The 16,356-nt window shown below is 43.6% G+C and overlaps 1 protein-coding gene across 5 annotated transcripts in view; it reads right to left on the bottom strand.

The window, feature by feature from the left end:
- LOC130868823 (histone demethylase UTY) overlaps positions 1-16,356 on the bottom strand; it is a 498,107-nt gene that overhangs the window by 49,959 nt on the left and 431,792 nt on the right. The gene's annotated exons all lie outside the window — the stretch shown is intronic.

Below are 16,356 nucleotides of genomic sequence, written 5' to 3' on the forward strand. Positions count from 1 at the left end.
GCCTACTTGATCATAATGGATAATTTACCTAATGTGTTCTTGGATTCATTTTGCCAGTAGTTTTTTGAGAATTTTTGAGTCGATGTTCATGAGTTAGATAGGCCTGTAATTCTCTTTCTTAGTTGGGTCTTCGTGTAGTTTTGGTATCTGGGTAACTGTGGCTTCATGAAAGGAATTTGGCAATGACTCTTCTGTTTCTATATTGTGAAATACATTAAGGAGTATAGGTATTAGGTCTTCTTGGAAGTTCTGGTAGAATTCTGCTTTGAAACCATCTAGTTCTGGGCTTATTTTGGAAGGGAGGTTTGTGATAACAGTTTCTAATTCTTCGCAACTAACAGGTCTATTTAGATTGCTCACCTGGTCTTGATTTAACTTTGGTATTTGGTACTTATCTAAAAAGATTTCCATTTCTTTTGCATTTTTTAGTTTTGTGGCATACAGGCTTTTGTAGTAAGATCTAAAGATTCTCTGAATATCCACTGTGTCTGTAGTTATGTCTCCCTTTTCATTTCTGATCTTATAAATTTGCTAGTTCTCTCTCTGTTGTTTGATTAGTTTGGATAGGGGATTGTCGATCTTGTTGATTTTGTCTGAGAACCTCCTTTTTATTTCATTGATTCTTTGGATTGTTTTCTGTGTTTCTATTTTCTTGATTTCAGCCCTCAGTTTGATTATTTCCAGTCTTCTACTCCTCCTCAGTGAGTCTGCTTCTTTTTTTTCTAGAGCTTTCAGGTGTGCTCTTAATTCTCCAATGTATGCTTTTTCTGTTTTCTTTAAGTGGGCACTTAGTGCTATGAACATTCCTCTTAGCATTGCTTTCATCGTGTAGCATAGGTTTGAGCATGTTGAGTCTTCATTTTCATTGAATTCAAGAAAGACTTTAATTTCTTTCTTTATTTCTTCCTTGATCCAGGTGTGGTTCAGTAGTTGACTGTCCAGTTTCCATGAGTTTGTAGGCTTTCTGGGGATAGCATTGTTGCTGAATTCTAGCTTTAATCCATGGTGATCTGATAAGACACAGGTGGTTACTGATTTTTTTTGTAACTGTGTAAGTTTGCTTTGTTACCTAATATGTGGTCTATTTTCGAGAAGGTTCCATGAGCTGCAGAGAAGAAGGTATATTCTTTCCTATTTGGTTGGAATGTTCTATAGATGTCTGTTAAGTCCATTTGATTCATTACTTCCTTTAATCCTCTTATTTCTCTGTTAGGTTTCTGTCTGATTGGCCTGTCCATTGGTGAGAGAGGAGTGGTGAAATCTCCTACTATTAATGTGTGTGGTTTGATGACTGCCTTGAGTTTTAGTAATGTTTCTTTTACATAAGTGGGTCTTTTTATATATGGGGCATAGATATTCAGGATTGAGACTTCATCCTGACTCAATAGTGAATTATATGAAAATAATAGACTGTTATGAGTAAAAAATGTCCCTCTCGATAGGTGCTGAGAAGTCCCATCTGGATGGGTGAGTGTGTGCTATCCTGGGGCGCACTGTCCCGGTAGAGAGCACAAACGCCCCCCCCCCCAGCTCCTGCTGCAAGGCTTTCTTTCCTACACACCCGCCCCCCACCCCCACCCCCAAGCCTGCCTTGTCTGCAAGGTCCTTTACTGTGGAACAGTTTCCTGCCCTTTCACTGAGGCTACCAACCCAGAGTAGTGAGGGCCTGACTAGAGGGCAGGCCTCAAGGTCCCCGCCAGGGAAAGCGGGCCCCCGCTGCTGGGGCTGCAGTCTCTGCTGTGATCTCCTGGACCTGCTCTGCCTGCGCCCTACTTCCCTTTGTCCCTGGCTCATTGGGGCATCCAGGAGTTCCTGTGTAGGTGCCGAGAAGTTTCATCGGGACGGGTGAGTGTGTGCTATCCTGGGGCAGACAGTCCCGGTAGAGAGCACAAACGCCCCTCCCCCAGCTCCTGCTGCAAAGCTTTCTCTCCTACACACCCGCCCCCACCCCCACCCCCAAGCCTGCCTTGTCTGCAAGGTCCTTAGCTGTGGAACAGTTTCCTGCCCTTTCACTAAGGCTACCAGCCCAGACCAGTGAGTGCCTGACTAGAGGGCAGGCCTCAAGGTCCCCGCCAGGGGAAGCAGGCCCCTGCTGCTGGGGTTGCAGTCTCTGCTTGTGATCTCCTGGACCTGCTCTCCCTGCCCCCTATTTCCCTTGGTCCCTGGCTCATTGGGGCCACCAGGAATCCCTGCATAGGTGCTGAGAAGTCCCATCTGGATGGGTGAGTGTGTGCTATCCTGGGGCGCACTGTCCCGGTAGAGAGCACAAACGCCCCCCCCCCCCCAGCTCCTGCTGCAAGGCTTTCTTTCCTACACACCCGCCCCCCACCCCCACCCCCAAGCCTGCCTTGTCTGCAAGGTCCTTTACTGTGGAACAGTTTCCTGCCCTTTCACTGAGGCTACCAACCCAGAGTAGTGAGGGCCTGACTAGAGGGCAGGCCTCAAGGTCCCCGCCAGGGAAAGCGGGCCACCGCTGCTGGGGCTGCAGTCTCTGCTGTGATCTCCTGGACCTGCTCTGCCTGCGCCCTACTTCCCTTTGTCCCTGGCTCATTGGGGCATCCAGGAGTTCCTGTGTAGGTGCCGAGAAGTTTCATCGGGACGGGTGAGTGTGTGCTATCCTGGGGCAGACGGTCCCGGTAGAGAGCACAAACGCCCCTCCCCCAGCTCCTGCTGCAAGGCTTTCTCTCCTACACACCCGCCCCCACCCCCACCCCCAAGCCTGCCTTGTCTGCAAGGTCCTTAGCTGTGGAACAGTTTCCTGCCCTTTCACTAAGGCTACCAGCCCAGACCAGTGAGTGCCTGACTAGAGGGCAGGCCTCAAGGTCCCCGCCAGGGAAAGCGGGCCCCTGCTGCTGGGGCTGCAGTCTCTGCTGTGATCTCCTGGACCTGCTCTGCCTGCGCCCTACTTCCCTTAGTCCCTGGCTCATTGGGGCATCCAGGAGTTCCTGTGTAGGTGCCAGAAGTTTCATCGGGACGGGTGAGTGTGTACTATCCTGGGGCGGACGGTCCCGGTAGAGAGCACAAACGCCCCTACACTAAGGATACCCAACCAGAGCAGTGAGTGCCTGCCTAGCGGGCAGGCCTCAGCAACCCCCGAAAGGGAGCGCAGGCACCTCCAGCTTGTACTGCAGTGTCGCCTGTGTTCTACTTGACCCCGCCCGACCCCTTGCATTCGGCCTTCTTTACGCGGGTCATTGGAATACCACGCATCCATGTTTTGGTGTTGAGCAGTTCACCTGGAAGGGAACGGTTCCTGCCCCTACACTGAGGAGATACACCTAGAGAGTTAGTCACAGCAAAGACTGGTCCAAGACATCAGGCCTCTCCTGGCTCCATTTGAAGGAAAAGATGGGCAGGCGCCAATGCAAGAATTCCCCCAACAACTTGAAAGGCAACGTGACATCACCAGGATCCAGGAATCCCGAAATGAGAAGTGTACACCCTAATCCAGAAGAATTAGAAGAATTCGACTCAAAAGTGAATTTTATGAAAATAATAGAGGACCTTAAACAGGAGGTGAAAAACTGCCACAACCAATTAGAGATTACAAACAAAAAGGTAGAGGAAATGAATAAATCTCTCAAAGATACCCAAGAAAACCAAGAGAAACAAGAAAAAGTAATCAAACAGGTAAGGGAAACGGTTCAAGACTTGAAGAATGAAGTGGAAGTAATAAAGAAAACACAAACCGAGGGAAGGATGGAGATGGAAAATTTGAATAAACGAACAGGAACTACAGAGACAAGTACCACCAACAGATTACAAGAGATAGAAGAAAGAATCTCAGACACTGAAGATACCATAGAGAAAATAAACACTCTCATCAAAGAAAACAGCATAACCAACAAATTCTCATCACAAAACATTCAGGAAATCTGGGACACAATAAAAAGACCAAACCTAAGAATAATAGGGATAGAAGAAGGAGAAGATCTACAGCTCAATGGTCCAGAAAATATATTTAATAAAATTATAGAAGAAAACTTTCCCAACCTTAAGAAAGATATTCCTTTGAAGGTCCAAGAAGCATACAGAACACCAAATCGACTGGATCAAAAAAAAACATCTCCTCGTCATATAATAATCAAAACACAAAACATACAGAATAAAGAAAGAATATTAAGAGCTGCAAAGGAAAAAGGTCAAGTTACCTATAAAGGTAAACCTATCAGACTTACACCTGATTTCTCTATGGAAACCATGAAAGCCAGAAGGTCCTGGATAGATATACTGCAGAAACTACGAGACCATGGATGCAAGCCCAGACTTCTATACCCAGCCAAGCTTTCGTTCACTATAAATGGAGAAAACAAAATTTTCCAGGATAAAAACAAATTTAAACAATACGTAGCCACAAATCCAGCCCTTCAGAAAGTAATTGAAGGAAAATCACAAACCAAGGAGTCCAACAATGCCCACAATAACTCAGACATCTAATGACCCTTCACCAGCACAACTTGAAGAAGGGAAACACACAAACTCTACTACCAAAGGAAAGAAGGAAAGAAAGGAAAAATGACTGGAGTTAACAACCACTGGTCATTAATATCACTTAATATCAATGGACTCAACTCACCTATAAAGAGGCACAGGCTAAGAGATTGGATACGAAAACAGGATCCAACATTCTGCTGCTTACAAGAAACACACCTCAACCACAAAGACAGACATCTACTCAGAGTAAAGGGCTGGGAAAAGGTTTATCAAGCAAACGGACCTAAGAAACAAGCAGGTGTGGCCATACTAATTTCTAAGAAAGTTGACTTCAAACTAAAATCAATCAAAAGAGATGGAGATGGACATTTTTTACTCATAACAGGAACAATTCACCAGGATGAAGTCTCAATCCTGAATATCTATGCCCCTAATATAAAAGCACCCACTTATGTAAAAGAAACGTTACTAAAACTCAAGGCAGTCATCAAACCACACACACTAATAGTAGGAGATTTCAACACTCCTCTCTCACCAATGGACAGGTCAATCAGACAGAAACCTAACAGAGAAATAAGAGGATTAAGGGAGGTAATGAATCAAATGGACTTAACAGACATCTATAGAACATTCCACTCAAATAAGAAAGAATATACCTTCTTCTCTGCAGCTCATGGAACCTTCTCGAAAATAGACCACATACTCGGTAACAAAGCAAACTTACACAGTTACAAAAAAATATCGGTAACCACCTGTGTCTTATCAGATCACCATGGATTAAAGTTAGAATTCAACAACAATGCTATCCCCAGAAAGCCTATGAACTCATGGAAATTGGACAGTCAACTACTGAACCACACCTGGATCAAGGAAGAAATAAAGAAAGAAATTAAAGTCTTTCTTGAATTCAATGAAAACGAAGACTCATCATACTCAAACCTATGGGACACTATGAAAGCAGTGCTAAGAGGAAAGTTCATAGCATTAAGTGCCCACATAAAGAAAACGGAGAAAGCACACATTGGAGACCTAATAGCCCACCTTAAAGCTTTAGAAAGAAAAGAAGCAGACTCACCTAGGAGAAGTAGAAGACTGGAAATAATCAAATTGAGGGCTGAAATCAACAAAATAGAAACACAGAAAACAATCCAAAGAATCAATGAAACAAAAAGCTGGTTCTTGGAGAAAATCAATAAGATTGATAAACCCCTATCAAAACTAATCAAACGGCGGAGAGAGAATACGCAAATTAACAAAATCAGAAACGAAAAGGGAGACATAACCACAGACACAGACGAAATTCAGAGAATCATTAGATCTTACTACAAAAACCTGTATGCCACAAAATTGGAAAATGTAAAAGAAATGGACACTTTTTTAGATAAGTACCATATACCAAAGTTAAACCAGGACCAGGTGAACAATCTAAATAGACCCGTTAGTCGCGAAGAATTAGAAGTTGTTATAAAAAACCTTCCCACCAAAAAAAGCCCAGGTCCAGACGGCTTTAATGCAGAATTCTACCAGAACTTCCAAGAAGACCTAATACCTATACTCCTTAATGTATTTCACAATATTGAAACAGAGAAGTCATTGCCAAATTCCTTTTATGAAGCTGAAGTTACTCTGATACCAAAACCACACAAAGACACAACCAAGAAAGAGAACTACAGGCCAATCTCACTCATGAACACCGACGCAAAAATACTCAATAAAATACTGGCAAACCGAATCCAAGAACACATTAGAAAAATTATCCATTATGATCAAGTAGGCTTCATCCCAGAGATGCAGGGCTGGTTCAACATACGAAAATCTATCAATGTAATCCATCATATAAATAATCTGAAAGAAAAAAACCATATGATCATTTCATTAGATGCGGAAAAAGCATTTGACAAAATTCAACATCCCTTTATGATAAAGGTCTTAGAGAGATTAGGAATACAAGGGTCGTTCCTAAATATAATAAAAGCTATTTATAGCAAGCCGTCAGCTAACATCAAATTAAATGGAGAGAAACTCAAAGCTATTCCACTAAAATCAGGAACACGACAAGGTTGTCCACTCTCTCCATACCTCTTTAATATAGTGCTTGAAATTCTAGCAATAGCAATAAGACAACATAAGGGGATCAAAGGGATTCAAATCGGAAAGGAAGAAGTTAAACTTTCATTATTTGCAGACGATATGATAGTGTACATAAGCGACCCCAAAAACTCCAGCAAAGAACTCCTTCAGCTGATAAACACCTTTAGTAGCGTTGCAGGATACAAGATCAATTCCAAAAAATCAGTTGCCCTCCTATACACAAAGGATAAGGAAGCAGAGATGGAAATCAGAGAAGCATCACCCTTCACGATAGCCACAAATAGCATAAAATATCTTGGGGTAACCCTAACCAAGGAAGTAAAGGATCTATTTGACAAGAACTTTAAGTCAATGAAGAAAGAAATTGAGGAGGATACCAGAAAATGGAAGGATCTCCCTTGCTCTTGGATAGGGAGGATCAACATAGTAAAAATGGCAATTCTACCAAGGGCAATTTATAGATTCAATGCAATCCCCATTAAAATCCCATCAAAATTCTTCACAGATCTTGAGAGGACAATAATCAACTTTATATGGAGAAACAAAAAACCCAGGATAGCCAAAACAATCTTATATAATAAAGGATCGTCTGGAGGCATTACCATCCCTGACCTCAAACTCTATTACAGAGCCTCAGTATTGAAAACAGCTTGGTATTGGCATAAAAACAGAGAAGTCGATCAATGGAACCGAGTAGAAGACCCTGGTTTTAACCCACAAACTTATGAACACCTAATTTTTGATAAAGGAGCTAAAAGTATTCAATGGAAAAAAGAGAGCATCTTCAACAAATGGTGCTGGCAGAACTGGTTGTCAACGTGTAGAAGAATGAAAATAGATCCATATCTATCACCATGCACAAAACTCAAGTCCAAATGGATTAAAGACCTCAATATTAGTCTGAACACACTGAACCTGATAGAAGAAAAAGTTGGAAGTACTCTACAACATATGGGTACAGGAGATCACTTCCTACGTTTATCCCCAGCAGCACAGACATTAAGGGCAACATTGAATAAATGGGACCTCCTGAAACTGAGTAGCTTCTGTAAAGCAAAGGACACTGTCACTAAGACAAAAAGGCAACCCACTGACTGGGAGAAGATCTTCACCAACCCTGCAACAGACAAAGGTCTGATCACCAAAATATATAAAGAACTCAAGAAACTAAACTTTAAAATGCTAATGAACCCAATAAAAAAATGGGGCACTGATCTGAACAGAGAATTCTCAACAGAAGAAATTCAAATGGCCAAAAGACACCTAAGGTCATGCTCAACCTCCTTAGCGATAAGGGAAATGCAAATTAAAACAACTTTGAGATACCATCTTACACCTGTCAGAATGGCTAAAATCAAAAACACCAATGATAGCCTTTGCTGGAGAGGTTGTGGAGAAAGAGGCACACTCATTCATTGCTGGTGGGAATGCAAACTTGTGCAACCACTTTGGAAATCAGTGTGGCGATTTCTCAGGAAATTTGGGATCAACCTACCCCAAGATCCAGTAATACCACTATTGGGAATATACCCAAGAGATGCCACATCAAATGACAAAAGTATCTGTTCAACTATGTTCATAGCAGCATTGTTTGTAATAGCCAAAACCTGGAAACAACCTAGATGCCCTTCAATGGAGGAATGGATGAAGAAAGTGTGGAATATATACATATTAGAGTACTACTCAGCAGTAAAAAACAATGACTTCTCGAATTTTGCGTGCAAATGGATGGAAATAGAAAACACTATCCTGAGTGAGGTATCCCAGACCCAAAAAGAGGAACATGGGATGTACTCACTCATAATCGGTTTCTAGCCATAAGTAAAAGACATTAAGCATATAATGTGTGATCCTATAGAAGTTAAATAAGAAAGTGAACCCAAAGAAAATCATATAGTCATCCGCATGGAGAGGGGGAAGTAGACAAGATTGCAGGGCAAAAACTGGGAACTTGCGGGTGAGGTGGCATGGGGCAAAGGGGAAATGGGATGAGAAATATGAGAAGGGGAGGATGGGAGGAGCTCGGGGGATTGGGATGGTTGGGATATAGGAAGGATGGATACGGGAGCAGCGAAGTATATATCCTATCTAAGGGAGCCATCTTAGGGTTGGCAAGAGACTTGACTCTAGAGGGGTTCGCAGGTGTCCAGGAATATGTCCCCAGCTGGTACCTTGGGCAACTAAGGAGAGGGAACCTGAAATGACCCTATCCTATACTGATGAATATCTTGCATATCACCTTAGAACCTTCATCTGGCGATGGATCAAGGTAGAGACAGAGTCTCAATTTGGAGCAACGGTCTGAGCTCTTAAGGTCCAAATGAGGAACAGAAGGAGGGAGAACAAGAGCAAAAAATCAGGACCACGAGGGATGCACCCACCCACTGTGACAGTGGAACTGATTTATTAGGAGCCCACCAAGGCCAGCTGGTCTGGGACTGAATAAGCATGGGTTGATTCCGGACTCTCTGAGCATGGCGGTCAACGAAGACTGATGAGAAGCCAAGGACAATGGCACTAGGTTTCAATCCTAATACATGAACTGGCTTTGTGGGAGCTTAGCCTGTTTAGAAGCTCACCTTCCTGGACGTAGATAGAAGACCTTCGTCTTCCCGCAGGGCAGAGAATTTGGACTGCTCTTCAGTATCGAGAGGGAGGGGGAATGGTGTGGGGGGAGGAGAAGAGGAGTGGGGATAGGGGGAGGGGAGTGGGGGGAGGGGGCAATATTTGGGAGGAGGGGAGGGAAATGGGAAACGGGGAGCAGGTGGAAATTTTAATTAAAAAAGAATAAAAAATAAAAAAAAAAAAAAAAAAAAAAAAATGTCCCTCTCCATATCTTCTGATTGATTTTAGTTTGAAGTCAACTTTGATAGAAATTAGTATGGCCACACCTGCTTGTTTCGTAGGTCCATTTGCTTGATAAATCTTTTCCCAGCACTTTACTCTGAGTAGATGTCTGTATTTATGGTTGAGGTTTGTTTCTTGTAAACAGCAGAATGTTGGATCCTGTTTTCCTATCCAATCTCTTAGCCTGTGCCTATTTATAGGTTAGTTGAGTCCATTGATATTAGTGATGTTAATGAACAGTGGTTGTTAACTCCGATCATTTTTTCTTTCTTTCTTTCTTTCTTTCTTTCTTTTCTTTTTTATTTTTTGGTAGTAGAGTTTGTGTCTTTCTCTTCTTCAAGTTGTGCTGGTGAAGGGTCATTAGATGTCTGAGTTATTGTGGGCATTGTTGGACTCCTTGGGTTGTGATTTTCCTTCAATTACTTTCTGTAAGGCTGGATTTGTGGCTACGTATTGTTTAAATTTGTTTTTATACTGGAAAATTTTGTTTTTTCCATTTATAGTGAACGAAAGCTTGGCTGGGTACAGTAGTCTGGGCTTGCATCCATGGTCTCTTAGTTTCTGCAGTACATCTATCCAGGACCTTCTGGCTTTCATGGTTTCCATAGATAATTCAGGTGTAAGTCAGATAGGTTTACCTTTATATGTAAGTTGACCTTTTTCCTTTGCAGCTTTAATATTCTTTCATTCTGTATATTTTGTGTTTTGATTATTATATGGCGAGGAGATTTTTTTTTTTGATCCAGTCTATTCGGTGTTCTGTATGCTTCTTGGACCTTCAAGGAATATCTTTCTTAAGTTTGGGAAGGTTTTCTTCTATGATTTTATTAAATATATTTTCTGGACCATTGACCTATACTTGTTCTCCTTCTTCTATCCCTATTATTCTTAGGTTTTGTCTTTTTATTATGTCCCAGATTTCCTGAATGTTTTGTGATGAGAATTTTTTGGTTTTGCTGTTTTCTTTGATCAGTGTGTTTATTTTCTCTAAGGTATCTTCAGTGTCTGAGATTCTTTCTTCTATCTCTTGCAATCTGTTGGTAGTACTTGTCTCTGTTCTTCCTGTTGGTTTATCCAAATTTTCCATCTCCATCCTTCCCTCGGTTTGTGTTTTCTTTATTACTTCCACTTCATTCTTCAAGTCTTGAACCGTTTCCCCTACCTGTTTGATTACTTTTTCTTGTTTCTCTTGGTTTTCTTGGGTATGTTTGAGAGATTTATTCATTTCCTCTACCTTTTTGTTTGTAATCTCTAATTGATTATGGCAGTTTTTCACCTGCTGTTTTAGTTCCTCTATTATTTTCATATAATTCACTTTTGAGTCAAATTCTTCTAATTCTTCTGGAATAGGATGTACAATTCTTATTTTGGGATTCCTGGATTCTGATGATGTCATGTTGCCTTTCAGGTTGTTGGAGGAATTCGTGCATTGGCGCCTGCCCATCTCTTCCTTCAAATGGAGCCAGGAGAGGCCTGGTGTCTTGGTCCAGTCTTTGCTGTGACTGAGTCCCTGCGTGTATCTCCTCAGTGTAGGGGCAGGAACCATTCCCTTCCAGATGGACTCCTCAACACCAAACATGGATGCCTGGTACTCCAATGACCTGCGGACAAAAGGGCGAATGCGGGGGGCGGGTCAAGTAGAACACTGGCAACCCTGCAGCACAAGGTGCAGGTGCCTCCGCTCCCTTTCAGGGGCTGTTGAAGCCTGCCCAGTAGGCAGGCACTCACCACTCTGAGTGGGTAATCTTAGTGTAGGAGCATGAAGCTGTTCCTCAGCAAAGGACCTTGCAGACAAAGCAGGCTTGGGGGGGTGGGCATGTGTAGGAAAGAAAGCCCTGCAGCAGGAGCTGGGTGACGGGGGTTTGTGCTCTCTTCTGGGACAGTCCGCCCCAGGATAGCACACACTCACCCGTCCAGATGGAACTTCTCAGCACCTACACAGGGACACCTGGTAGCCCAATAAGCCAGGGAACAAAGGAAGAAGGAGGCAGGCAGGGTGGGTCCAGAAAAGCACAGCACACCCTGCAGCCCCAGCAGCAGGGGCCCAAGCTCCCTTGCGGGGACCTTGAGCCCTGCCTGCTACTCAGGCACTCACTGCTCTGGGTGGGTAGCCTTAGTGTAGGAGCAGGAAGCTGATCCTCAGCAAAGGACCTTGCAGACAAGGCAGGCTTTGGGGAGGGGGGCATGTGTTGGAAAGAAAGCCCTGCAGCTGGAGCTGGGGGAGGGGGGTTTGTGCTCTCTTCCGGGACAGTCCGCCACCGGATAGCACATACTCACCCGTCCAGATGGAACTTCTCAGCACCTACAACAGAAACGCCTGGTAGCCCAATGAGCCAGGGACCAAGAGAAGAAGGAGGCAGGCAGGGTGTGTCCAGGAGAGCACAGCAGACCCTGCAGCCCCAGCAGCCGTGGCCCCGTGCTCCCTCGCGGGGACCTTGAGGCCTTCCTGCTAGTCAGGCACTCACTGCTCTGGGTGGGTAACCTTAGTGTAGGAGTAGGAAGCTGATCCTCAGCAAAGGACCTTGCAGACAAGGCAGGCTTGGGGGGGGGCATGTGTAGGAAAGAAAGCCCTGCAGCAGGAGCGGGGGCAGGGGGTTTGTGCTCTCTTCCGGGACAGTCAGCCCCTGGATAGCACACACTCACCCATCCAGATGGAACTTCTCAGCACCTACACAGGGACACCTGGTAGCCCAATGAGCCTTGTTTGAGTTATTATAGGCAGTGTTGGCAATGTTGGATTCCTTGTGTTGTGATTTTCCTTCTATTACCTTCTGTAAGGCTCGGTTTGTGGCTACATATTGTTTAAATTTGTTCTTATCCTCGAACATTTTGTTTTCTCCATTGATAGTGAATGATTGCTTGGCTGGGTATAGTAGTTTGGGCTTGCATCCATGGTCTCTTAGTTTCTGCAATACCTCTATCCAGGACCTTCTGGCTTTCGTGGTTTCCATAGAGAAGTCTGTTGTAAGTCTGATAGGTTTACCTTTATAAGTAACTTGACCTTTTTGCTTTGCAGCTCTTAATATTCTTTCTTTAATCTGTATGTTTTGTGTTTTGATTATTAAATGGCGAGGGGATTTTTTTTTGATCCAGTCTATTTGGTGTTCTTTATGCTTCTTGAATATTCATAGGAATATCTTTCTTTATGTTGGTAAAGTTATCTTCCATAATTTTGTTAAATAAATTTTCTTGGCCTTTGAGCTTTAATTCTCCTTCCTCTATCCCTATTATTCTTAGGTTTGGTCTTTTTATTGTGTCCCAGATTTCCTGAATGTTTTGTGAAGGGAATTTGTTGGATTTGCTGTTTTCTTTGATCAGTGCGTTTATTTTCTCTATGGTATCTTCAGTGTCTGAGATTCTTTCTTCTATCTCTTATATACTATTAGTTATGCTTGTTTCTGTAGTCTCTGTTCATTGCCCTAGATTTACCATATCCAGTAGGCCCTCGGTTTGTGTTTTCTCCCTTGCCTCCATTTCAGTTTTCAATTCTTGAACTGTTTCCATTGCCTGTTTGATTGTTTTTTCTTGGTTTCCCAGGGTATCATTTACATATTTTCATTTCTTCAAACTTTTTGTTATGCTTCTCATCCATTTCTATAAGGGCATTTTACATGCTGTTTAAGGGACTCTATCACTTTCATAATATCAATTTTTCCCCTTCTTCTGGATTAGGGTGTTCAAGACCTTCTGTTGTCTGATCATTGGGTTCTGGTGTTTTCATGTTGTTTTTCAGATTGGTGGAGGAATTCTTCCCTTGGCGCCTGCCCATCTCTTCCTTCAAATGCTATCCTATGGATCTTATGGAACAGAATCAGGTTTCCTTAGTGGCCAGAAACCTTGTTAACAAAGGGCCTACCTTGCTGCAGACAGGCTATTGAAGCAAAGCAATTCCTTCCATCCCCGTTGACCTCAGCACCCCGTCCCAGTGCCCAACAGGCTGAGCTGGCAGATCCCGTGGCCCCACAAAAGTGAGGAAGAAGGGAGGAAGTTCCTGGGTGCAAACTCGGATGGGTTAGGGAGAGAGAGGCTCCAGCAGAAGGGAGCAGCCCCTGTTGAATGACTGGGGAGTGAAGGGGGTTGGGGAATGTCCCTGCTCTGTTTCCAGACTCCTGCTGCGGGTCAAGAGCACAATCAGCAACCACTCTGGTAGGTCCCCCAGAACAGGATCAGGTTCCTTTGGTGGCCAGGAACCTTGCTAAGATAGGGCCTACCTTGCTGCAGGCAGGCTATTGAAGCAAAGCAATTCCCGCTGGCCCCTTTGCCCTCAGCACCCCGTCCCAGCGCCCAAACAGGCTGAGCTGGTGGATCCCGAGGCCCTGCAGAAGGAACACACAGGGCCTTTTAAGGTCCCTGGAGCAGTTAAGTATTTCATGTGAGTTGTTGTCTGTCTGCACATGCATGGCCCCAGAACCTGGAAGTGCCTACCACCACTGTGTGATAGGAACCAAACATTCCACCCTTTTGATTATTATAAAAACTGGAAGATTTAGGGACTTTAATGGATGGAAATGGGGAATCTCAAGACTGCTTTCTGCTGATTTTGTGGGCATCAGAAAGTTGAGATTCTTGACCACATCCTAGGGTGGCTGATTACTTTCATGTTTTCAGGCTCTGTGGAACCGGCTGGCTAGCAGTTCAGTTGGACCTTGCAATTTGCTAGAAAGGCAGATGATTATGTCTGAAAAAATATTTGAGATCCTGGTGATTAAGTGGGGAGAGTCGCAAGATGAAAGATTTTTTCGAGGGTGGGTTATGCATTGGAGGAGGGAATTTCCCAGGGCTTCCCAAGACCAGGACTGATAAGGGAAGAATTAAATGATGCCTATTCTGGGCTAGTCTAGTCCATTTAGGTAGATCCATTTGGCTTTCTGGAGCTTATGAAAAAATGTTTAAAAAGAAATAAATTTTAGACATACTGAAGATTATGGTTATGATAGTATAGTGTTGGGATAGAAGATGGTGGAGGAGGAGGGAAGAGATGGGAGAATTATTAGAAAGGGGAATTATTAAACCCCTCAAGGTACTTGTTCTCTTTAGCATCATCGTATTACCTTAACATCCAGGAGACACTGTTGCAGTCAGTGATAGACCTGTTATGTTAAAGTCTGTTTTGTCACATGGCGGACAATGAGAACTGACGAGAGGCCAAGGACAATGGCACGGGGTTTTGATCCTACTTCATGTTCTGGCTTTGTGGGAGCCTAGACAGTTTGGATGTTCACCTTCCTAGACCTGGATGGAGGGGGTAGGACCTTGGACTTTCCACAGGGCAGGGAACCCTGACTGTTCCTGGGACTGGAGAGGGAGGAGAAGAGAAGAGGTGTGGGGGGAGGGGGAGAGGGGTAGGAGGGGGGAAGGGAAATGGGAGGCGGGGAGGAGGCAGAATTTTTTTTTCAATTAAAAAAAAGTCTGTTTTGTGAGTTTTGTGGAGTCTGAGGTTGTGAATGTCCCCAAACTCATTATTGTTTCGTAGCACCTGCGCTTTTAGCAATCCTTTGTACCACTGGCTCCATGTTTAATGATGGTCTCTGTGATAACAGCTGAGTGGTTAACTGGAAATTTAAGTATGACATTGGATAAATAGAGAAGATGGTAAAGCAGATAAGAGAAAGAGGAAAAGGGTATATGGAGTTTGGGGCACAGGAGAGTTGAGTATGTTGATTAGACTTTATCCTTCTGGAACTGGAGAAAGAGTGGCTGAACTTTGTGTCCTATGGAACTTAATAGAGCAAGTTTGAGTTACCATATATGAGGGAGTATCTTGAGCTGAAAGAATAAAAGAATTGAGGTGAGACCGGTAAATCCAATGAGGAAGAACCTTGAGCCAGGCAGCTGTGGGAGTTACAAAAATTACTTTAAAGGGACCCTGCAATTAAAGGAAAAGTGGTGAAGGGCATTGGTCTGGCGGGAGGGGAACAGTACCCGATCTCCTATGTTACTCAGTGGCAGGCATAGGTTGACACATGGTTGAGGTAATGAGTAGTTCTTAAAATCCCATAATAGGGAGTGAAGATGGGATAACAGCAGAGTAAGCAGGTGATCAGGAAGTGCAGAGGTTTTAGATGAGAGGCTGGGGATTAAAACCAGCCACATATATATGGGTTCAAAAAGCAAGCAAGAAAGAAGGCTTTTGGAGAAAGCATTTGACCTAAAAAATAACGGAACTGTGAGACTGATGAAACCAACGGTGAAAACCTCCTTTATCTTTGGGGAAATGGGAGGCTTTTAACAACTCTATAATGTAACCTGAGTTACTTATGGATTCTCCATTCATTGTAGAAACCCCATTCTTTCCAGCTAGCTGCGTGGGAGAGGGGGATATGAAAGGCATATTTGAAGTCTATGTAAACATTTAAGGATTGTCCCTTTGCTGACTGGAAGGCACTGGTAAAGTTTATTAATTCAACCTGCTGATTAATGGTATGGGCAGGGAGTGCCTGTACCTCCACCACCCCAGTATCTGAAACTATTTCATAGCCTGCTCTATGGGTACCCTCACTTTAAAGAAGCTCTCATCTGTGTACCAGGTATAAGTGACCTGAGACAGTTTGCCCTAGTGTATATGTGAGGGGTGGGGCAGTAGATCTAATAAGGCTTCTACGCAGTAATGAAATGGTGAATAATTAATTGTAGTAGGAGCATGGGCCTGCTTTTTGTCCTGGTCGCCCAGCTAGCTTAACCCCCAAAATAATCACATGGAAATTGTATTAATTAAATTATTGCCTGGCGGGCTGGAGAGATGGCTCAGAGGTTAAGAGCATTGCCTGCTCTTCCAAAGGTCCTGAGTTCAATTCCCAGCAACCACATGGTGGCTCACAACCATCTGTAATGGGGTCTGATGCCCTCTTCTGGCCTGCAGGCATACACACAGACCTAATATTGTATACATAATAAATAAATAAATATTAAAAAAATTATTGCCTGGCCCATTAGTTCTAGCCTCTTATTGGCTAACTCTTACACCTTGATTCAACCCATTTTTAA

The sequence above is a fragment of the Chionomys nivalis genome, chromosome Y, assembly GCF_950005125.1.
Source record: "Chionomys nivalis chromosome Y, mChiNiv1.1, whole genome shotgun sequence".
Classification (NCBI taxonomy): domain Eukaryota; kingdom Metazoa; phylum Chordata; class Mammalia; order Rodentia; family Cricetidae; genus Chionomys; species Chionomys nivalis.